The 23,859-nt window shown below is 41.9% G+C and overlaps 1 protein-coding gene and 1 long non-coding RNA gene across 4 annotated transcripts in view; one reads left to right on the top strand and one right to left on the bottom strand.

The window, feature by feature from the left end:
* The window catches only part of LOC147377706 (uncharacterized), a 29,609-nt gene extending 26,401 nt beyond the window's left edge, over positions 1 to 3,208 (bottom strand). The window contains exons 1-2 of one of the 3 annotated variants that reach the window (XR_015140472.1): positions 2,938 to 3,070; positions 2,696 to 2,749 (exon numbers count right to left, since the gene is read on the bottom strand). This is a non-coding gene — a long non-coding RNA (uncharacterized LOC147377706). Of the gene's footprint in view, positions 1 to 2,695; positions 2,763 to 2,937 lie in introns of those variants that run through there. The other 2 variants (XR_015140474.1, XR_015140470.1) reach the window with 2 other exon arrangements.
* Positions 1,859 to 23,859, top strand: part of CAB39 (calcium binding protein 39) — a 102,320-nt gene continuing 80,319 nt past the window's right edge. Inside the window, exon 1 of the mRNA XM_086335867.1 lies at positions 1,859 to 2,245. The gene's annotated coding sequence lies outside the window, so the exon portion shown is untranslated. The remainder of the gene's footprint in view (positions 2,246 to 23,859) is intronic.

The following is a 23,859-nucleotide window of genomic DNA, read 5'->3' as shown; positions in this document are numbered from 1 at the left end:
ACAGTCCATGAGGGTTGCAAAGAGTCAGATACAACTGAGCAGGCATGCATGCACCCTTTGTGGGAGCACTGTAAATAACAATTCCCTGCACTCCCTCCCCTCCTTAGCCTGTGTGGTTTTCTCCACAGCACTGAAAGCCATCTGAAGTAATATATTCAATAAATCAATCAATCACATGCAAACTTTACAGGACACCCTGTATTCTCTATGGGTGGTGGGTGGTTCAGTTACTAAGTCGTATCAGACTCTTTGCCACCCCATGGACTGCAGCCAGCCAGCCTCCTCTGTCCATGGGATTTTCCAGGCAAGAATACTGGAGTGGGTTGCCATTTCCTTCTCCAGGGGATCTTCCCGACCCAGGGATCCAACCCGGGTCTCCTGCACTGCAGGCAGATTCTTTACCGATTGAGCTACCAGGGAGATCCAAAGTCATATATATGTTGGTTTGTTTATTGTCTTCAGTTCAGTTCAGTCGCTCACTCCTATCCCACTCTTTGTGACCCCCATGGACTGCAGCATGCCAGGCCTCCCTGTCCATCACCAACTCCCCTTTACTCAAACTCATGTCCATTGAGTCAGTGATGCCATCCAACCATCTCATCCTCTGTCGTCCCCTTCTCCTCCCGCCTTCAATCTTTTGGAGCAGGGAGTGTTTTGTTCACTGCCCCACCACCTAGAATAGTGCCTGCCACACAGTCAGATCAGATCAGATCAGATCAGTCGCTCAGTTGTGTCCGACTCTTTGCGACCCCATGAATTGCGGCACGCCAGGCCTCCCTGTCCATCACCAACTCCGGGAGTTCACTCAGACTCACGTCCATCGAGTCAGTGATGCCATCCAGCCATCTCATCCTCTGTCGTCCCCTTCTCCTCCTGCCCCCAATCCCTCCCAGCATCAGAGTCTTTTCCAATAAGTCAACTCTTTGCATGAGATGGCCAAAGTACTGGAGTTTCAGCTTTAGCATCATTCCTTCCAAAGAAATCCCAGGGCTGATCTCCTTCAGAATGGACTGGTTGGATCTCCTTGCAGTCCAAGGGACTCTCAAGAGTCTTCTCCAACACCACAGTTCAAAACCATCAATTCTTCGGCGCTCAGCTTTCTTCACAGTCCAACTCTCACATCCATACATGACCACAGGAAAAACCATAGCAGTAGATGTCCCCAAATACCTGCTCGATTACAAAGTAAAGCAAAGCAACTGAAAGAAATGAAGATACACATGTATGGTAACAGATACAGAGTCTGTTGTCGGAGTTTGCAATGCATTATCTCGTTCATCCTCATTCAGTTCAGTTCAGTCGCTCAGTCGTGTCCGACTCTTTGCGAGCCTATTATATATTATACTTTTGTGTGACTATGTGTGAAAGAACGTAGGAATAAGGACAGGAAATAGCCCATAAGGACTAAACGGTGAAGTGGAGACTGAAATCCAGGCTGTTCGATCACTTTCTACGCTCTTTCTCAGAGGATGCTAAAAATGAGAGTTCTCTCTCCCTCGGAAGTATAAAGGAGTCTACACAAGTCGGCGCCCGACCTTTTAGCAGAAATAAAGCTCTGTTAAGAGTTCGGGAAGTGATCGGCGAAAGTGGACGTAGGATTGCTCCGGGAAGAAGTGGTTGCACAGAAGAGATAGGGCTGAGCGCCAACGTTTAAGTGTCAGGTGAAAGGGGAGGAACCCTGGTCCTCGGCTTCCGCTTTTGTCTGCGTCCCTTCCCGCTTCGGCTCTGCGAGGATTCCTACGCGCCCCAGCCCTGAGTCCGCCCGTCCGCCTCGGGGCGCCCGAGGCCAAAGGCGTGGGGCGGGGGGCGGGGTGTTGCGGCGCCGCCCGACGTCGTGCCCTCCGCGGCTGCGCAGTTCGCACGTCAAAGCCGGGCTCGGGCCGGGAACGGGGGTTTCGGGGAGCAGCGCGGCCTGGGGAGCGTCTGAAGCTCCGGGAGCCGGGAGAACGCGAAGGTAACAGCGGGCCCCGCCGCAAAGCCGCAGCCCGAACGAGTGAGCGAGAGCAGCAGCAGCAGCAGCAGTGCGGCGGCCGCCGCGGGAGCCTCTGGGCCGCCGTCCTCCCGCGCAGCCGCCGCCGCCGCAGGATCCTGTCGCCGGGAGCAGGAGCGGGCGGAAGACAACGGAGGGGCCGAGCGCCCAAGCCGCGCCGCGGGGACCGAGCGAGCAGCCCGAGGCGGCGGCCGCCGCCGAAGACGGGGACGGCGACGACGCGGAGGCGGAGAGGGAGCCGCCCGGCCCAGCCCCGTGAGTGACCCGCCGGCCCGACCCCGCTCGCGGCGCGGACGCCAAGCCTGGCTTCCGCCTCCCTGCGGCCCCGGCCCGGCCCCGACCCCGAGGCTGCCTCCATTTTCTCCGGTTGGCGGTGGCGGGTTCCACACCCCCACCCCGGCCCAGGAGTCGGCGGGAGCGGCCCGGCCTGCCCGCTCTCCGCCCGGCCCGGGCCCCTCGCGGGAGCCTTCCCCGTTCCCCGTCCCTCCCCGCAACCTCATCCTAGCCGGCGCGGCGCTCAGGGGTCTGCGGCCCGGGGCCCCGGGGACCCTATGCGCCCCTGCCCGCCCTCCGCGGTTCTTTGGCGGGGCTGTCGGCGCCCGGGTTTGTTGAGGGAGGGCGTCCGGGGCCCGGGCCGAGCCAACTGTCACTCCCACCGCACCAGGGCTCGGGGCCGCCGCGCTCCTCGCCCCCTGGTAAACTTACCTGTGACCCGGAGGCGGGCGAGCATCTTTGCGATCTTCCTCTCGGGAACACTGCCTAACCGATTTCTGGTTAGGGAATGGTGCGGTCGGAGCGTTCCCCCGGGTTCGGTTGGACCAACCTGCGCGCTGACCCCGCTTGCAGGCGCCACCCCCGCCCTCCGGTCGGTCGGCGCCGGAGGGATTCAAAAGGTGAACCCGGGCTCCGGGGCCCCCTTCCCACCCTCCCCCCACCCCGGGGGGTACCTTAGACGCTCTTGGTGCGGGAGATAAGGCACGATACCAGGAAGGAGGCGATAAGTCCTGTGAAAGACCTACAAAATGCTAAGAAAGGTACCCGGGAAAGACCGGGACCGATCGATCACACCCTTCCGCCTGGTAGAAATTTGGAAGACTTCCTGGGCGAGGCGGTACACAGCCGATCTTGAAGGCCCTGTGGGGATTTGGGAGAGAGGAGGGTTTGCAGAAGAGAACCGTGTGTGGAGGGGCAGCAAAGCTAGAGGAGGACAAAGGTAAAAAGGTACAGTCTAGGAATAGTAGATAATGCAGTTGGTTGCGTAAGGCCACGGTGCGGAGTGGTGTGGGGGCGGGGGGCGGTCGCCACAGTTGTTTGGGGTCCACATCCTGGAGTACTGTAGAGGAGCTGTTTGAGTGGCATTCTAAGGAAAACTTAGAGCTCATTTCTCGGTGACTCATGGGCCTAGAAATGGAAGCTGGGGAATATTAAAGGCGTTCCTGTGAAAGAAAGAGAAGGAGGCCCAGTAGAGAGTTGACATTCTGTGCCTTGAATATAACGCACTTTGAGATAGATTTTGACAGCTTTCTGGATGTTCAGATAAATCCATGTCCAGGCTAGGCCAAAGTACCTTTTGCAAAAAACTTCATTAGATGTCAGACTTTTAAGAAGTAATGGAAAGGTGTGTATAAAATGAAGTGTTTCTGTTGGTGCGGTTCACTAAAATGCATCAGAACTTCTCACACTGTGTATTAGATGCCTACATTTTGGGACTGCTGAGCTGAACATAACTCAGTTCTTTGAGATGGTGTTTGTGTAACGCAGTATAAATGGATGTTTTAAAAAATCAGATTGTTACTAATAAAAAGTTGGACATAGAAACTTTTTGTAGGAATGTAAACATTTCTTTATTAGTTTTTTAGTTATGAAAATATAGGAGAACTAGAAGTGAAAGTCTTTGGCTTTATTTTGTTCCATTTTTCCAGATAACTAATGAATAAAGCCCCTGTATTTGAAGTCTAAGAAGTCTAAAAATTCTATGGAAGCAGCTTAGAACCATTGTTGGTTTTGTGAGCACTTATTTGTTGTTTGCTTATATGACAAGGAATGTCAATTTTTTTCAGTTAAAAAGACAGACTTGTAAAATGCAGGAAGTATTGTAAAATTTTTAAAAATTATCTTCTGTAATCTTATCGCTTAGGTTTTGTTCTTGTGAACATTTTTGCATGTTTCCTTTTTATTCTGTTTTATATTCTTTACATAAGGAGATAAACTATATATATATACATAGTTTTTATTAGGCTTTTCCTTTTTGTCATTGAATATCTTCATATAAAAATATTTTTACCCAGATGTAAGGGAAATCTTAAGTATATTATTTTTTTTCTGTCAGGATTGCCTTATTTACCTCAGATAAAATGCAGTAGTCATGCTTAGTAATTATTGCTGAGACAGAACTTTTTGTTAAGCCTTCTTGTTCGAAGACTTTGTTAACTTTTCTGTAAGATTTGGATCCTGTTGCTTATTGAATAAAGAAAGGTTTTATCATTTGGAATGTGTGCTGTCATCAGGTACAGAAGAGATCACATATTTCTGTTTTTTGAGTGGATGTAATTTTAAAAAGCCACTATAAAAAGAGTACTTTCATAACTGGTATAATATCTCCCATACACTGTGATGCACCTCCCCCACCCACCACATCCACCTCCCCTTACCCCTGAAAAAGTCTTTATACTAAGGCCATCCATGTAGGTTAACTACCTTTTGACCATGACATCACAAAGATTCAGGCTAGACGTATTTCATCTTTCTGTTGGTATGTCTTTGTGAAATACAGAATTTGTTGTGAAATAATTTGCTGCTGTACCAAAATGGACTTTTTAAAGTTTCATGGCAGATCACCGTAGTTCATTAGCAGGTTCTTGTTTAAACCCGTTTTTCCCTTGTGCTTTACAATCTGTAAAGACTGTTTATGTTTCTCATGGCATTTAAAGTGGGATACTGAGTTAGATTGTGTAAGTTTTCATAAGGTTAATATAAAAGAATAGCTGAGAAAGCCCAGTTTAATTATGGGGCTTGGTTTTATAATATGGTTTCACTTGTTTTATGTATGTATGTATTTATTTTTTGGCCACACTCTATGTCATGTGGGATCTTAGTTCCCAGGCCAGGGATTAAACCTGTGTCCCCTGGCAGAGTCTTAATTGCTGGACCTCAGGGAAGTGTGAATGTGGTTTTATTTGAATCTTTATTTGTATGTTGTAAATGTATACCACACGGCATCCTTTATTACTTTTGAATATTTGTTAAAGTATTTTTCTTCGGATAAACTTATTTAGGTTGTGTGTGTGTGTGTGTGTGTTAGTCACTTAGTCGTCCCCGACTCTTTGTGACCCCATAGACTGCAGCCCACCAGGCTCCTCTGTCCGTGGGATTCTCCAGGCACAAATACTGGAGTGGGTTGCCATTGCCTTTTGCATCTTTAGGTGTTAGATTTCTGCAGTAACTGCCATACTATACCAGAAGCCTTTTTTCCAGGAGAAGTTGATCATTCACAGTTGTACCATCTGCCATAAAAATACAGACACAAACCCAAATCCCCCCACTTTGGCAGGGAAGATTAAAATCCAGCATAGGGCAGGGCTTCATGTCAGATAGTGTCTTCTGGTTACCTTTCCAGTGGTATCTGTTTTAAAAATCAGTTTCCCTCCTTTCCATGGCTCCTTTTACTTAGAAATTTGATTATATGGGTGTTGTCTGGTGTTAGTAGAAATAGGAATCTGATAAGTGGATTAGTACAGATAATGGCAAAATGTTGGTAAAACTTAATGTGATGAAATTGTGGGAAAGATGATCAAATTAGATTGCTCGCGATTTCTTTTGTTATTATGAGGTTATAAAGATCTTGTATTTGTGTGAATGCATATCAAATCAAGTAGCCTAAATATTACATAATTTAGTCATCGGTCTATATTTTTTATTGAAAAGACTGGTTTTGGAGCCATCTTTAATTTAAAAAGGAATTGAGCTGTGTGAATTCTTACTTTGTCTTACCACTCAAGTGACTATCCAACTGGATCCTAATCACTACCTTTATCAGTCCATAGTGTGAGGGGAGAACAAAGTGAGGCAAATGTCTGTACCACCAGTATTTATAGAGTAGATCCGTCTGGAAGTAAACGCTAAATGTTCTTTCTGTTTCTCAGGCCTTCCAAAGACTCTGAAAAGCTATTGTAAGACTGGACAGCAGATGATAAGATTGTGGTGGCTTATTGCAGTCAGCATTTTTGGGAGGAGGGGATGTGTGTGCATGCACATGTGTGCATATGTAAGTGTGTGTGTGTTCTTCAATGTACCATTTCTCCTCTGTTGAGCTTCCTGGCCGTACTGTGCTTTTAACTTTTCTCTTGAGATAGGGGTGAGGGGATGGCAGAATTGTGGTTTTTAGCAACTGTGATGTCAGGTTGGCGGAGGAAGGAAGAGTGGCATACGGAGAATTGCAGGAAATCAGTCAGGTGTGAAGTAGCTCCAAAGGAGAGAGGTCAAGCCTGCCCCAGTCATTTATGTTGGGCAGTGGCCGGCACATACCTGTTTTCATAACCCTTCATACATTGTGTCTAATTTGAGATTTCGATGCTCTGAATACAGCATCTAGATTGTAGGTTTGTATGTGCTTCTTTATGTGTGTATGTGCATTTTCCTGTGTGCAGTCACAAAGGCAGAAAAATCTGGTTAACCAATATTTAGTGGCAGTCTGGTTTTATATGATAATTATTCCTTAGGAGCATTATCCGGCAGATAAATTTTTGATGACCAAGGAAGTATGATAATGTTAAAGCGGCATCTCAGCACTTTGATTATTTTGATAAAATGTTTGTCTGAGAAACAAAATACACATTTTGTAGCTTGATCTTAATTAAGTTGCTGCTTTATTACTTTGTTTAATGATCTTTAGCTTGTTCTTTTACAGGGTACTGTTAACAGGATAGTCACTGTTCTCTCCTTCCACAGTAGATTATTTATCAGCTGTATTTAGGCACAAGGAAGAAATACCATAAACAGATTCCATTTACATGTCTATAGTTTAAGACCCACTCTGGGATTTATAGGATTCTGAGAGCCAGTGTTACTAGTAGTTAAGAGCACCGATGCAGCCAGACTCCTGCATTGTTGAACCCTCACCCCCTCCTATGGGCTCTGTAACTAGGTGAATTCCTTCACTTCTCTGTAGCTTAGAGTCCTTGGATAGGTATGGACCTGGGGTCCTCACCCTCCAGGTCATGGACCAGTACCTCCTGTCAGATCAGGAGCAGCCTTAGATTAGAAATAAAATACACAATAAATGTAATGTGTTTGAGTCATGTCGAAACCAGCCCCCTGCTTCCCAGTCCCTGGAAAAATTGTCTTCCCCGAAACCCGTCCCTCGTGCCAAAAAGGTTGAGACCGCTGCTCTAGACCATCTGAGAAGACCGTAGGGGGTTAAATGAGTTACTGTGTCTAGAGTGCTTAGAATACGGCCTGGCACACACCAAGTTTTGAGCTAGTATTTGAACCCAGATCCCCTCACTTCAAAATGTGGCACCCGGAAACAAGAGTATGACTGTCTCGTATGAAATAGTGTTGTTTCTCTCCTTAGGGTCTTGGTTTCTCGCTGACTGTTTTTGATTTAGTACTTTAGAATGAAGGTTTGTATGCGAACCCTACTGTGATGGTGCTGACGCTAGACTGTTTCTAGTAGAAGAAATGTGAGAGCTTTAGGAACCCTGTAGTCGGAATGGTTCTTTCCACACCATGGCTGGAGCAGCAGGTGGCTGACTTTGAGCTGTAACTGGCAGAGCTTTCTCAAAGTAGAGTCACTTGCTCAGGGTTGTGCTGCAGGGCTGATGTAGAACCTGATTCTCTGCTCTTTATCCAGTTTGCTTGAAAGTTAGTTTTATACTTTATGTAGCAGTGTCTTCTTAGAGCATTTGTTGTTGTTGTTGGGTCGCTAACTCGTGTCTGACTCTGTTGCAACCCTGTTGTGGACTGTAGCCTGCCAGGCTCCTCTGTCCATGAGACTCACTATGACTCTCTCATATGAAATAGTTTCATTTCCCTCCATAGGGTCTTAGTTTCTTGCTGACTTTTTTGATTCAATAACTTTAGAATGAAAGTTTGTAAATAGACCCTAATAGGGGCATTAACAGGTTTCTAGGCAGCAACCACATATGGTAACACAGAATGAGATGTTGTATTCTAAATGCTTTAGTTATATAAAGTCATAATTTGATGAGTGGTTTATAGGTTTATTTGGCCGGTAAGTAATGTTTATTTTCCATGTTAGTCTTATAGAGAAGATGGGAGACCTTGTGTTATAGTGGGCAAAGCAGAAACCTGGGCCGATTGAAAGGTTTCTGGGCTGGGTCCTGATTTGTTCACTAATCGTGTTACTCTGGGTGAGTCTTTCCACCTCTCTAGGCTTCAGTCATCCCATTATTATACTCAGGGGACCAGACTGAAAAGCCCTTTCAGTCTCTTGCTCTTATTTTCAGTGATCCTGTGTGTAAGCTTTCTGTAGGCTTTTTCCCCCCTCTCCTGGGCACCTCTCCTTTGCCTGTGGTCTTGAAGTCAAGTTTCTTGACATGAGCTTTGAGGCCATGCTCTAAATTTTTTTCTGCTGGTTGTGTTCTGATGCTTCGTATTATTTCACAATAATTCTGCTTCAGGTAAATCAAAATCTATTTTTTTCCCCAAATTTTCTTTTTTTTTGTACTTACGAATAAATGGTTGGGAACTAAGCTTATTAGCAAGTTAATGATAAACAAATCTTCAAGCCTCATAACTAGTTTCATTTCTCAGCTTTTAAGCACTATATGTTGTAAAGTTCTGTGAGCTGTTGTTTTGGGGAAAGGGAAAATATTAACTGAAGGCAGTGTGAGTGGAAAAGAAAGGGCCAATAGTATAGAAACCAATTGGAAGATGTGAAGAACATGCCTAAGATATTAATAGTGTTCTTTGGTTGTATTGGTACTAGTCCTCCACCTGTGAAAGGGTGGTAGGCTGGCTTAGATAGGATTGTTTCCAGCCCAGAGTTCTGTCACTGATAAGAGAGCAGTGTTCACCACCCCTGAGCACTTACAGCTTCTCAGACATCTATGATGCATGCGTTTGTTCCGCAGGCAGTTTTTATCACCCGTTATGCTGGTCCTGTTCTGTATGCCAGTCTCAGAGTTTCCAGGTAAATAGCTCTTCCCCTCTTTGATGGCATGTTAAGAGCTAGTTTATGACTTTGGATTCTCCAACAGGGAGACAGAAACTCAGGTCACAGAATGATCCTTGCAGATCATTTGCGTGCATGCTTGCCAAGTCGCTTCAGTTGTATTGGACTCTTTGCAACCCTATGGACCGTAGCCCACCAGGCTCCTTTGTCCATGGGATTCTCCAGGCAAGAATATTGGAGTGGGTTGCCGTGCCCTCCTCCAGAGGATCTTCCCAACCCAGGGACCAAACCCCTGTCTCTTCCGTCCCCTGCACTGGCAGGCAGATTCTTTACCACTAGTGCCACCTGGGCAGTCCTACAGACGGTTTAGCTGTTTCTTTGCAGTATGGTTTATTCTCTATTCTGCCTGTGTGTGTCTGAGACACACATTTCTCCTGAGTATGTAGATTTTTGTGTCAATAGATTTCCTATGTAAATTTTGTACAATAGATGGGAATATAGTTGAGTTGCTGGTTTTCATTTAACCTTTTTGCATATCTATTTTCCCCTCTTCCCCCATATCCTGTTTTCAGAGTATGATACATTGTTTCTGTAAGTATTAAATGATTCAGTTATATAGTATTCTGATAAAACTACTCAGCAGAGATGAAATACTTAACCAAAACACAGGTTTCTGTGTATTTTATTTCTCTCTACCAGCTTTATACTTATTTGAATGAGGTTTCTTGCTGTGAAGCTGAAGCTTATTAGGATCTCCTTTGTCCTGATAAGTTCACATAAAGCAGTATTTCCTAAATTGTGTTTTGCAGAACACTAGTCTTAGAAGCTGAGAAGGCAATGGCAGCCCACTCCAGTACTCTTGCCTAGAAAATCCCATGGACGGAGGAGCCTGGTGGGCTGCAGTCCATGGGGTCGCACAGAGTCGGACACAACTGAAACGACTTAGCAGCAGCAGCAGCAGTCTTAGAAAAGATTAATAGTTGGTGGGAGAGGTTCCAGAGAAATTTTTAAGTTTAGGAAAGCACTGGATTAAAAACAGTTAATCAGTTTTTATTTTTTGTTGATGGTTGTGTTACTGTGTTTCTGCAGAGCTTTTCAAAGTTTTAGTAATGTGCATTATGACTGTCCAGGAGGGACTGCAGTGTGCAGTATTTCACCATTTGTCAAGTGCATTTGGTCACAAGAACATCTCCTTTCCCCAGGAAATGACCACAGACACTTTGAAGGAGGGGTCTATTAGAGCATGATTTGGAAAACTCTCTTATTTTCATACTTACTAGTAAGGAATTCAGAGCATTTGCTTTTTAATTTGAATGATTACTTACAACAAGTTGGAATTTCACTAAGATTGGAGTAGTTTATTTTCAGTTTTGTTTGGAAGAATGAACACCTTAGATGAGTGACTTTTCAAGCTTTTTTTTTTCTTTTTTTTTTAACTTCAGCCCGTAGTGAGAAATTACATTTTTGATCAATGACCTAGCACATATATAAACACACTGTCAAAACTGAAAAAGAAGTTTCATGAAATAATACTTAGGCCTTCCTATGTACAATGGGTGCGTTCTGATACTTTTTATTCTGTTCTGTTTTTAAATGTATGTTATTAGGTCCTAAAATAATTTGACATTCAATTTGAGAAACACTGTGAGATTACATGAATTTATAAACTCTTAAGATGTTAGGGTGAGAAGATACTGTCAAGATTGTTTTGTGAGTGGGAAAACTAGAGCTTAGCCTGCAAGAGGAAGGGCTCTGGCCTTAGAATTCCTGGATTTAGATTCTGGTTGTTTTCTTGGGCAGGGTGTTCAGTGCCCATTCTGCCTCAGCTCTCTCATCAGTAAAATAGCGAGAGTAGAACCTATGCATGGAGTAGTCCTGAGGATTCGGTAAGAAATGCTTTGCATAATGTCTGATAGATTCTAAGTGCCCCAAACCTTGTAGCTTTTATGATAACTGAAGTTCTAAAACTCTTTCCGCTGCACTGTATATACTTTCGAAAATATTTTAGGACTTTGGAAGTGTTAAAGTGGCCTTCAAGTGAACCTGAACTCTTTTTTGATGTGTAACTGGATATATCGTTTGTTCTGATGTTAGCCCTTAGGAATACTAAGCTTTAAAATAGCCAAAAAGTGAAAGTTACTTAGTTGTACCCCAACTCTTGGCAACCCGGTGCACTGTAGCCCACCAGGCTCCTCTATCCGTGGGATTCTCCAGGCAAGAATACTGGAGTTGGTAGCCATTCCCTTCTCTAGGGATCTTCCTGACCCAAGGATTGAACCAGGATCTCCTGCATTGCAGGTGGATTCTTTACCATCTGAGCCACCAGGGAGGCTGTTAGGACCCACTTAAAGTTGATTTGCCTCATAATTGCTTCATGCCATATTCTTGTATTTTTTAAACTATTTGTAGCAATATCTTAAGTTTAGAATAATCTTTCTTTGTAACATGTAATTAAATACAAATAAGTGCATACCTATATCAGTGATTAATTTAGTATTCTTACAGTTGTAGTTCACTGAAAGAAGGACAAGGTAAAGTTTGCTGTTTCCTGTTATATCTCTTTTTCTGCAGTTTGTAAAATCCCCCTCTTAATATTTTATAATACTATTGGGGGTTTAATTTTTGTGTCCTAACCTAAGAAAAGGAGTATTTAGAGGGTGTTAACAATGGCAGAGGCCAAATCAGTTTGTAGACGACTCTCCATCGTCCTGAACTTAGCTGGCTACTGCAGACATTTTTGTCACTCACTGAGGCATTTTCATTGTCTGTCCCTGATTATATCTTTTCTTTTTGTTTCTTTACTTGTCCGTTTGTCCTCAGTTCGACCTGAAATTGCTGAAATGAGAGGTTCTAATGAACATCATTGAGGCAGACCAATTCAGTATTAAGAGGCATTCTGTGCTTACGTAAGCAAAAGGAGTGAGGTAAAAAGAATAAATACACTAACATGGCTCATGTGTGTTACCTGCTGGTATAAAGTTTAAGACCTCTTTATGTATCTGCCTCATTTAAACCTATAATCTATTTTCATCCCCTGTTTTCAGTTGAGAAAGAGAAGCTGAGTGATCGGCCTGAAGCCATCCACCTAGAAAGGGGCCCTAGGTGTGAAGCCCTGGCTGCAGAGGGCGCCCTCATGGCCCGCCATGCTCTGCTGCTTTCACCACAAGGTGTTGGGAGTGCCGACTCGTCCCGGAACATAGGGAACTTCTGTGACAGAAACAGATAACATCAAGGTTTTCAGTCAGCACATGTGATCTCCCAGGATGCTGAGAGGACTTTTACATTGCCGGGTAGCTGTTGGTGGTTTTTGAGGAGCTGTGAAGAGAGGGAGCTGTGTAGGAAGAGGAGGGAAGCTCACGTACTGTTCTTCCAAAAAAGGAAAAGGTGGAATCCACCACTCATAGGCACTAAACTCGGTGTTGATTGCTGGACAGATTCCAGAAAGCGGTGCAGCCTTAGCAAAGTGCTGATTTCCAGCGGGTACTGTCCATTTATTAACTGTTTCTTTTCCTCCTAGGATTCTGTTAAGTTCTTGGATAATAAGCATGTAGCCAGAGTACAGATATGCAATTGTTCATAGTTTAATTCATATTTGAGATTGACTGAAAAAATGTTAAATCATACAATTTAAATTGAAATATCTTTTAGGACTTAGAAATCATTTTGATGTCTATACAAGATCATCTTATTTAGGTTCACTGTATTATAATATAGCTTTATAATATTTGCTTTTCCTAAGCTGCATCTGGCAAGTCAGTCTCAGAAACAGTAGCCTTGTGCCTTGCCTTCTCAAGTAGGCGAGAAGGAACTAGAACTTGTCCCATCTTCCTGTATGTGCACACAACAAAGTAAATATTGATACTGCCTAGTTTCATGTTGTGCAAATCATTCATCCCTGTTCCCTGAGATTGGCTGTAACCATTTGTTTACTCAAGAGTTAGTTGTCTTGCTCCTGAAGACAGTCTAGTGAGTGATGGAAGTAGGTTGATGGGAAGAGGACTGGACACTAGGAGAGTGTACTCTACCCTCACAAGAGCTAGAAACCTACTGAGAGGGGGCCAAGGTGACAAATGTTAGCTCTTTTCTCTTCTGTGAAAGCTCCCACACTTTTAAAATGAAATATAGTGAGGAGTGAGTGTCGTTATCCTAGGATATCATAGGTGTTGGGAAGGGTACAACTATCTTTTGCAGATGCTTCTTAAGAAGAGGAAGGAATAAGGAAGAGGAACAAGACATTGCAGTGCATCCAGAAGGAAGTGACCAGAGAGAGAGTCAGTGGCTCCAAATTTGTATGTCATGTGCAACTTTGAAAGAGCTGATGGTGAAAGCGGAACTGGTTGCTCTTGGGGATTGTTTTGAGCTGGAGCACTTGAATAGTGTGTTAATTATGAAGTATAGTAAATGTATGTTAAAGGCCATGGCCTCCCAACCAAAAAAGGGAGGGGAGCTTCAGACCTCTATAATATGGAAGTGATAAGTTCTTTTAAAAGTCTTGAAATACTTATCAATAATCTATCTTGATTATTCTAGATCTAGAAAAATACCAGAAGATGTAAAATTCATCTTTCAAAGTCAGCACGAACTCTTAAAAACATATTAAAATAGAAGAACGACAACCTGATAAGACATCACAAAAGAAGAAAACTGTTTCAATTTCACTTATCAAAATAGCCATGAAAATTCTCAATAAAACACCAGCAAATTTAATTAAGTAGGAAATTCTCTTAATTAAAGAAGACAAAGGACATGTAATGCTTGGTATTTCCTGTATGCCTTTATATTCTAATATATTATCTCAGTTCATAGTCCTCAAAACTACCAATGGCATTTTTCACAAAACTAGAAAAAAATTTCACAATTCATATGGAAACACAAAAGACCCTGAATAGCCAAAGCAGCCTTGAGAAAGAAGAATGGAGCTGGAGGAATCAACCTTCCTGACTTCAAATTATACTACAAAGCTACAGTCATCAAGACAGTATGGTAATGGGACAAAAACAGAAATATAGACCAATGGAACAAGATAGAAAGCCCAGAAATAAACCCTTGCACCTATGGATACCTTATTTTTGACAAAGGAGGCAAGTATACAAGGGGGCAAAACAGCCTCTTCAATAAATGGTGCTGGGAAAACTGGACAGCTACAAGTAAGAGAATGAAATTAAAACACTTCCTAGCACCATACACAATGATAAACTTAATGGATTAAAGACCTAAATGTAAGACCAGAAACTATAAAACTCTTAGAGGAAAACATAAAACGCTGAATGACATAAATCAAAGCAAGATCCTCTATGACCCACCTCCTAGAGTAATGGAAATAAAAACAAAAGTGAACAAGTGGGACCTGATTAAACTTAAAAGCTTTTGCACAGCAAAGGAAGCTGTAAGCAAGGTGAAAAGACAACCCTCAGAATGGGAGAAAATAATAGCAAATGAAAAACTGATACAGGATTAATTTCCAAAATATACAGGCAGCTCATACAATTCAATACCAGAAAAACAACCCAATCAAAAAGTGGGAAAAAGACCTAAACAGACATTTCTCCAAAGAAGACATACAGATGGCTAACAAACACATGAAAAGGTGTTCAACATCACTCATTATTAGAGAAATGCAAATCAAAACTACAATGAGATAACACCTCATACCAGTCAGAATGGCCATCCTCAAAAAGTCTACAAACAGTAAATGCTGGAGAGGGTGTGGAGAAAAGGGAATGCTCTCGCACTGTTGGTGGGAATGTAAATTGATACAGCTACTGTGGAAGACAGTATGGAGAGGCCTTAAAAAACTAGGAATAAAACTACCATATGACCCAGCAATTCCACTCCTAGGCATATACCCTGAATATGCCTGGCATATGGCTGAATATGCCTAAAACTGAAAAAGACACATGTATCCCATTGTTCTTTGCATCACTGTTTACAATAGCTAGAATGTGGAAGCAACCTAGATGTCCATCGACAGATGAATGGATAAAGAAGTTGTGGTACATATACACAACGGAATATTACTCGGCCATAAAAAGGAACACATTGGAGTCAGTTCTAATGAGGTGGTTGAACCTAGAGCCTATTATACAAAGTAAAGTAAGTCAAAAAGAGAAAGATAAATATCATAGTCTAAGACATATATACAGAATCTAGAAAAATGGTACTGAAGAATTTATTTACAGGGCAGCAGTGGAGAAACAGAGAACAGACTATGGACATGGAGAGAGGGGAGGAGAGGGTGAGATATATGGAAAGAATAACATGGAAACTACAAAAAAAAAAGACAAAGGACATGTAATTTTGGTATTTACTGTATGCCTTTGTTCTAATAGATTATCTCAGTTCACAGTCCTCAAAACAACTCAAAAAGGAGGTTGTTATTATTACCCTCATTTTACGAGTGACAGAATTTAGGCCAAGAAGTTGAATAATCTGCTCCTGGATAAATTGCCAATAAGTCACAGAGCCTAGTTTTTGAACCCTTGCAGTCTGGTAGGGCTCAGACTGGGCGGAGGAGCCTGGTAGGCTGCAGACCATGGGGTCGTTAAGAGTTGGACATCACTGAGCGACTTCACTTTCACTTTTCACTTCGATGCATTGGAGAAGGCAATGGCAACCCACTCCAGTGTTCTCGCCTGGAGAATCCCAGGGACAGGGGAGCCTGGTGGGCTGCCGTCTATGGGGTCGCACAGAGTCAGACATGACTGAAGCAACTTAGCAGTAGCAGTCTGGTACCAGCATACAATGAACATGCTGTATCATATTAATATAGCCAAGATAACAATGTTAGTTCAACAGTTCTTGTTGATTATGAACTCTTTAAAAGCTGGTAGAAGATAAAAGAATATCTTAAACCAACAGCAAACAACCTACTAATTGGTAAACACTAGTAGAATTCCCCTTGAAATCAGAAAATGAAACAAGCCTGCCCTACACCTTTAGCATTATCCTGGGCAATGCAAGATACATCAAATAAAAGGTACAACTGTTTGAAAAAAATGGTGCAGCTATATTTGTAGATGTTGCAGTCTTAAACCTAGGAAAACCAACAGAATCAATTGAAAGACTAAAAGTAAGAGTTCAATAAGGTAGCTGTATACCACATAAAAACACTTAAAAATTGGTAGCATTTTTCTTGCTAGCAATATCCAGTTCTAAAAATACTGGGAGAACAATCTCATTATAGCAACCAAAAATCAAATTCATAAGTTGAGGGGATTGCTGAGAAATGTTTGGAATCTCTGAAGAAAACTAGTATAAATTTCATTGAGTGAAAAAAAGACTTAAAGATGGAGAGTTACCATGTTTTTGAATGTGAATACTGAATGTTATGAAGAAATAACATCTCCCAAATTAAATTAGTGTATCTTGGCCAGAGAGTATAGCCAGATTTTTAAGAAGTCACCTTAGGGAGTTTAGTGAAAGATAAAAATAAATGTACCTGCTACATAAGTGAAATCATACATCACTGGGAAGGAAGAAGGATTATTTAGCAAAAGAGTTTTAGATAATTGGTTATTGTTCTTTGGGAGAATCAATTTTGATAACTAAGCTACCCCTTTATGAAAATAAACCTGATGGGAGAATGAATTAAAAAACATAACTTAGGAAGGACATTTATATGAGTATTTATCAGACCTTTGAATAAGAAGCAGGCTTATTTCCATTGCTATCAAGTGATTGAAAGGGGGGAAAAAACTAAGGTTAAATATGTGAAAAAACATTACATGATGACGGAAGGTTAATCTTTACTTCAGTATAGTAAAGGCTCATGCAGACTGATAACTGCCATTTATTAGTAAGCTGTCCCTATGTTTTAAATGCAACCCTGGGTGTTTTATTCATGTTAAAAATTTAATAGTCATCCTAGCATTTGTAAATAATCAAGACTCAGAAGGTAAATGTTTTGTCCAAGAGTTCTTGTGTATACTTCTACTAAGTGGTGGAACTTGGATTTGAACGTGGGTCTGATAAGAGCGTATGCTGTCAACTCTTAAAAGAGTTGTTTTCCAAACAGGTTGCTAGCCCTTGCTCTCAGTGGAGAGTGCTTTACCCTTGCTTGATCAGGGTAAATGTTGCCTGGTCATAGGGGAGGCAGTTTAGTAGGGATAACCAAATATCTTGGTTTGCCAGGAAAAGTCCAGGTTTATGACTGTTGTCCTCACATAATTATTCATTGCATCCCCATTTATTCCCCGCAGCTTCCTGGTTTAGATGGTAAATTATGTCATCTAACATTCAGCACCTGCAAAACTAGCTGTTCTTTGACCACTACGATCCTGCTTTTGATGCTTAAGGAGCAAGGTTGTCTCTCGAATCCCAAGGTGTCTCCTCCTAAAGTAGCTTGATTTTTGAGGCATCAATTGTGGAGTCATGGCAGCTATCTGATCCTTCTTTGGAACTGAAAGGGTTTTCTGTACATTGAAACAAAAAGACTTTTTTGTCTGGGAACTGTGATGTTCTAACTCTAAAATGTTCTGCTTTTCTTCAGGTCAGACACTTGAAAGGAGAGGTTCTAAATGCAAACATCTTATTTTTGCCCACATTCGCTCTTTCACTCCTTGTCCACTCACATATGCAGCTTCTCAGGAACTATTGAAGAAAGAAGTTATGGAGTTCCAGTTTTTAAATGGTTGTTGTTTGATGCCATGCAGCTCTGAAAGAGACTTAAATTTTTGTCTGAGTTACAGTTGATTTACAGTGTTGTGTTAGTTTCTGATGTACAGTAGAGTGATTCCTTTTTCAGATTCTTTTCCCATATAGGTTATTACAGAATGTTGAGTAGTTTCTTGTGCTAAACAGTGGGTCTGTTTTGATTATGTTTTATATATAGAAGTGTGTATATATTAATCCCAACTCCTAATACATCCCCCCTCCAACTTTCCTCTTCAGCAACCGTAAGTTTGTTTTCTGTGTCTGTGAGTCTGTTTCTGTTTCGTAAGTAAGTTCGTTTGTGTCATATTTTAGATTCCACATGAAAGTGACTTCATTATGTTTGTCTTTCTCTTTCTGACTAACCTCACTTAGTGTAATAATATCTGTAAAGCCTCATAGATAATAGGGGCTTGAAAAATATGTGGAATAAACTTGGAAGTATTTTTTAATTTATCCTTACTGAATGGCTGGGACTGAACAGGAGTTGCATGCTGGAGTCAGGGCTCTTTGAGAGATGGAGGAGCTGTGACAACAATCTCTCACTTTAGAGAGGAGGCCTGGGCTGTGGGTTAGTCACAGAAATTATTTGACTCTAAAGAAAAGTAATTAGTTCAGTTCAGTTACTCAGTCGTGTCTGACTTTTTGGGACCCCATGGACTGCAGCATGCCAGGCCTCCCTCTCCATCACCAACTCCCGGAACTTGCTCAGATTCACGTCCATCGAGTTGGTGATGCCATCCAACCATCTCCTCCTCTGTCATCTCCTTATCCTGCCTTCAATCTTTCCCGGCATCGGGGTCTTTTCCAATGAGTCAGTTCTTTGTGTCAGATGGCCAAACTCTTGGAGTTTCAGCTTCACCGTTAGTCCTTCCAGTGAATACTCAGGACTGATATTCAGAAAATCAGTGAAAATGATGGAAGCACTTTATTTCGTTGTACACTGTGCATGTTGATTGCTTTGATACACTTTCCCTGTTTGACTTAATCTAGTCATCTCTCCCCAGATGGGATGTTCCCTCAGCAGTGTTACCTGTTTCTACCTGAGCAAGAAAACTGACGCACTAGATCTTGCGGTTTTTAACAAATTTATCATGGTGGTAAGGTTAAAAGCCACACCCTTATGTTAAAACTAGCTAGTTATTTTTTTTCTTGTTCCTTGCCTTCCATTTTAGGGAAATGGAAAAAAAAAAAGTATGTGTCCTTCTCTTTTCTCCTTTCTGTCCCATTCTCTTCCTCACTCCAAAGAATTAGATAAGCAAAGGAAAAATAAAGAAAGACAAAATGATTCTTGGGGCAACCTTAGGACACAAATAAATGTACGTGTTTTATACTAGCTTGTTGGGGACCACACATTTGGCTTTGAGTTTAGAAGCCAGAACACAGAAGAAAAGATCAGTTGCAAGGCTGTGTTCATGAGATAAAAGATAAACCAGCCACTTAGGAGAGGCATAATTTTTCCAGGAATTGAGACCCTGTGGATGCTTTATTAATGCAGGCGCTGGGTCCTTGGTACACTTCTCTCTGTTCTCTGCAGTGTCTATAAAAGTATCCTGTTGAAGTTTAAGGCATCTTAGTACAAGGCATAGGAATAGTGTTAGACTGGAGTGCAGTTTAATTAAACCACCACTTTTCTGATGCTCTTTAGCTATGGAAATAACCCTCTACAGTCATTCATGCCATTGAACTTTTGATGAAAATCAAGTGCCATAGAGTCCAAGGTTATAGTTTTCTGCTTTCACATGAGCTGAGGGGACCAGCAGCACTAATCATCTGCCTTGGTACATTGAAGACCTTCACCAGGACTTGATTTCGAATCTACTTTAAGTTGACTTGGAAGCCAGGTGATTGTTTTCCTCAGAAAATAGCTCTGTGTCCACCATACAGATATGTTTAATGAACAATATTTTATGTCATGAATTAGTAGTTTTTTTTAAATATGTCAAATTTCTGACACAGAAGCCCAACATAAAAAAAACACAAAAAACGATAAGAGTGAGGTGACTCTCACCTGCTCTAGACCTTAGGGCAGGGTTTAAAAGCCACTGTCAGATTTATGGTGAATGGCATTTTAGTTTGAAAAACTTCAAAGCCTGGATCGCCAGACTCCTACTTTTATGGAACAAACTCACCCGGTGTGCCACCTACCCCTAGAATACCTGTAAAAAGCCTGATTTTAACATTAACTCATTCACTTCCCGTTTAAACCACTATGATTCTGATAGGTCGACAATATGGTTAGCAATAACCCAGACATTTGGGAAAACAAAAACCACGAAGGTAGATTTTTGAGGCCTAGTAATCATATTAACTTTAGTTGGTAGCATTGTTCTGCTGAGAATCCCATGTTCAAAATTGTTGTAGAGGGAAGTAAGTTTTTAATGTAAGTAAGTACATGTATCCATTGTAGCTTTTCCTGAATGTTTGAGGTCTCTACCTAAAACTCAACTTTCATACTCCCTTGGATATAAAATGTCTCTGTTGTACATTTTCAGTACAGCTTTCAGATTAAAAAGCAAATCTTCCATTGTGACTGTATTATGAGTGTCAACACTCACCTGAAAAGAACTGCTCCATAAAGTGTGGAATGTTCCTTGAGCAATAAAAGGGACCATGTGGTTATTCTGTAAACAGCACTTAAGTTTACAGTGAGTTCTGTAAACATACTGCTTACTGCCTTCCTTTTCATTCGACACTTTTTTACCCCCCTAGAACTTGATGAAATTACAAAAAGTAATTTTTGTTTCCTTATTGTAGCTCAGATTGTTTCATAAAGCTCTCTGATCAATTGTAATACATTTTCTTTTATACAAATTTATTGTGTCTACAAAATGCAGCTCAAGAAGCATCTTCTCTGTTGAGATGTGAGACCTTCAGCACACAACGCCCTGTCTGTTCTCTGAGCTTGCCTCTCATCTCCTCTGTTACTTGGGTTTTGCCATGCAGGGTCTGGTGGCATGAATTAGTCTTCCATAGATTGCACACTTCCTGTGTGCGCCTTGTCTCCCTCGCTGTATTCTAAGTCCTGAAAGAACTCCTAGTGAGTGTATACCACCAGATGTGGTATGACCACATCTTTTGGTCCATGAGTTTTAGCTATAGGATTGGGAACTTTTTCCCTCCAAAAACACAAAAATTTTATATATGATCATGCCAGTCAGTTGAGAGATGAATTCAGTCACTTCCTCAGAAATAAAATGTTTTCAGCCTCATTATTTCATCTAGAGTTTTTCTTTCAATCTGAGATCAAACCTCCATATACCAGTTAGTGTGCTGATTTGGAAGGGTAAAAGAATTCTCAGAGAAATCACCGTTGGGTAATATGTTCTAAATGATCCTCTAAAGGGCCGTGCAGTTCTGTGACTCTAAATATTTCTGCTGGAAAAAGTCTTATTTACACTGAATACCACCATACGGTGGCCTTTGAGCCGTTTAAAAAGGAAACAAACTGAATCTCCAACTATGGTGCTTCGGCTCGGGCTGGTTTTGTGGCGTGTTTGTGCTTTTTTGGGCATTTAGCCAGAGCAGAAATAGCGGTGCTGGACCTTGAAGGAGAGTGATTTTCCAGGTTTAGATCTGATCTTCTAGAAATAGTTTTTAAGGTTATAAATTTTTAAAAGGATTTTTTCCCCAAAATTTAGTCCTTCACTGGAATAACTAAAAGGGGGAAAAATCATTTCAACACTCTCAGGTGTAACATTTTAGAACCACAGTATTTGCTTACTTTTTCTATCTAAATTCTTGACCCAAAAAAATAATTTTCTAAAAGGGTTTTATTTTTCATATTTGAATCTTGTTTCAAATTTTCCTCACTTATTTATTTGAAATACACATTCTTTTTAAGGAATTACCATCTTTTAAAAAGAACAGGATTGGCTGTTTGCTTTTCTTATTTACCAAGCATGGGCCAGACTGTGATGTTTGATCATGATCGTATGGACGATGCTTCCACAACCTTGTGGCAAAGTGAGTAGTAAATTTAACCAGAGGAAAAATGGATTTATAATTTTACCCTTGAAGATTGATGGCTTCATATTTTTAAATGTGGACACTGATTAACCTTTCATATTACTAAGTTCAGTGCTGGTTTGTCAAGAAATAGTTGAAGTTCGTGTTTTCTGAAACTAATTCTTAAACTGATAACGTAACTTAATTCCTTAGAATCTCTGTGAATGAATCAGTGTTGTTTTACTGTTCAGTCGCTAAGTTGTGCCCCACTCTTTGAGACCCCATGATGAATTCAGCATTGTGAATACAATAGCTTCCATTAATAAGTGAACTACTCAGGTTGATTATAAATCTCTTTTACAAACTGCAGGTCCCATTCTATCAGTTGGTTATGAAATCAACTTAGTGGGCTATGACTAGCATTTTTCAAAGAGAAGGAAGGAAGCAGGAGGCTAGGAGAGAATAAAATAGGATGGAGAAGCTCACTGTAGTGTACATAGTGAGGGAAATGCTCTTCAGTGATACTGTGTGTGTATGTGACATGAAGTGAAGTGAAAGTTGCTCAGTTGTGTCCAACTCTTTATGACCCCATGGACTATAGAGTCCATGGAATTCTCCAGGACAGAATACTGGAGTGGGTAGCCTTTCCCTTCTCCAGGGGATCTTCCCAACCCAGGGATCGAACCCAGGTCTCCCACATTGCAGGCGGATTCTTTATCAGCTGAGCCACAAGGGAAGCCCAAGAATACTGGAGTAGGTAGCCTATCCCTTCTCCACCCAGGAGAAATCTTCCCGACCCAGAAATCGAACCAGAGTCTCCTGCATTGCAGGTGGATTCTTTACCAACTGAGCTATCAAGGAAGCCCCATGTATGTGATGATGATTTTTTGTGTATGAGCACATGTTGTTGTTGTGTAGTCACTAAGTTGTGTCCAGCTCTTTGTGACCACACGGACTACAGCATGCCAGGCTCGCCTGTCCTTCACTGTCTCCTGGAGTTTGCTCAGATTCATGTCCTTTGAGTTTTGGTGTTGCTGTCAAACCATTTCATCCTCTGCCATCTCCTTCTCCTTTTGCCTTCAGTCTTTCCCATCATCACAGTCTTTTCCAATGAGTCGGCTCTCTGTATCAGATGGCCAGAGTATTGGAGCTTCAGTATCAGATGGCCAAAGTATTGGAGCTTCAGCTTCAGCATCAGTCCTTCCAGTGAATATTCAGGGTTGATTTCCTTTAGGATTGACTGGTTGGATCTCCTTGCTGTCCGACGGACTCTTGCGTCTTCTCCAGCACCACATTTCAAAAGCATCAATTCTTTGGTGCTCAGCCTTCTGCTATGGGCTTCCCTGGTGGCTCAGACAGTAAAGAATCTGCCTGCAGTGCAGAACACCCGGGTTCAGTCCCTGGGTCAGAAAGATCCCTTGGCAGAGGAAATGACAACCCACTCTAGTATTCTTGCTGGAGAATTCCATGGACAGAGGAGCCTGGAGGGCCACAGTCATGGTGTTGCAAAGAGTTGGACACGACTGAGCGACTAACACTTTGACTTTCATTCTTTTTTATGGTCTAACGCTCACGTCCATACATGACTACTGGAAAAACCATGGCTTTGACTAGATGGACGTTTGTCAGCAGAGTGATGTCTCTGGTTTTTAATATACTGTCTAGGTTTGTCATAGCTTTCCTTCCAAGGAGCAAGCATCTTTTAATTTCACGGCTGTGGTCACCATCCACAGTGATTTTGGAGCCCAGGAATATAAAACCTGTCACTGCTTTCATTTTTTTCCTCTTCTGTTTGCTGTTAAGTGATGGGCCTGGATGCCATGATCTTAGTGTCTTGGTATCAGAGAAATTTGTAAGCTATCACTACTAGGGGTAATGCAGTTAGGTGGTTCCTTGTGGTTGTTTAAATGACTGTACATACAATACAGACTGATGGCCAGCTTTAATTGGGAAGTTCCAGTATTGGTACTTTTAACAGGGAATAAAGGAAGAACTTTGCTGGTCAGGTTTGTAGTTGACGGGAATCTGGTACGGAAAGCTAGTACTGCTCTGGATAACAAACTCAGGAAAGATTTTGAAATGTCAGAAGTATATTGAATCTAAATCAGAAGCAATTTGATAGGAATAATTATTCAGC

This window comes from Bos grunniens, chromosome 2 (assembly GCF_055505025.1).
Source record: "Bos grunniens cultivar Pamir isolate PY7600 chromosome 2, Bosgru_T2T1.0, whole genome shotgun sequence".
Taxonomy (NCBI): Eukaryota; Metazoa; Chordata; class Mammalia; order Artiodactyla; family Bovidae; genus Bos; species Bos grunniens.
The sequence above is the reverse complement of the archived record's forward strand: the minus strand, read 5'-3'. Positions and strand labels throughout refer to the sequence as shown.